The sequence below is a fragment of the Sinocyclocheilus grahami genome, unplaced genomic scaffold (assembly GCF_001515645.1).
Source record: "Sinocyclocheilus grahami isolate Dianchi unplaced genomic scaffold, SAMN03320097.WGS_v1.1 scaffold579.1, whole genome shotgun sequence".
NCBI lineage: Eukaryota > Metazoa > Chordata > Actinopteri > Cypriniformes > Cyprinidae > Sinocyclocheilus > Sinocyclocheilus grahami.
In genome coordinates this window covers 1,175,036-1,175,606 of record NW_015505758.1, presented here as the reverse complement: position 1 = coordinate 1,175,606, position 571 = coordinate 1,175,036, and the positions used below count along the sequence as shown (strand labels likewise).

The following is a 571-nucleotide window of genomic DNA, read 5'->3' as shown; positions in this document are numbered from 1 at the left end:
AGACACTGGCGCAGGACACAGGTCTGTTTGAGTTTGCCAGGGCCACCAAATTTCTTCATGTCTCTGCAAAAGTTGCAGTCTCCACATTCTGTGCGCCGACAGGCCTCGCACCGTTTACAGCGCACGCGGCGGCGTCGCAGCACAGACATATTAGAGGCTGGTTTCACTGGTCGTGGAATAATATGTGCGGTTGCCAGCTTGGGACGAATAACAGGTGGAGGGGGAGGAGGGGGCTGGTACCAGGGGGGCTTGGGAAAGGGACAAAGAGAAATCAGAGGTAAGTGCTGCAGAGTGATGGGTTTAGGAGAGAATATTCAGATAGTATTGAAAAGAAAAAAAAAAGAGAGAAAGTGCAAATTTTAGGGTTTTGTTTTATCCATCATTATGCCCCCTTTTGATGGCAGTTAACTCAAGCTTCATGTTTAATTCACATATTTAGACAGTTAAAATTAACAGTGCAGCAAAGAAAATGTTCTGGTCATATTTTGCTTACACTACAATCAAATGGAGGACACAAAAAAGGATGACCAACATATTCTGGTTGCACCATTAATTTAATGAACAAAATAAC

General features: G+C 44.0%; 1 protein-coding gene across 1 annotated transcript in view; it reads right to left on the bottom strand.

Moving 5' to 3' along the window:
• Positions 1-571, bottom strand: part of LOC107556790 (lysine-specific demethylase 2A-like) — a 19,390-nt gene that overhangs the window by 10,234 nt on the left and 8,585 nt on the right. The window lies entirely within an intron of this gene.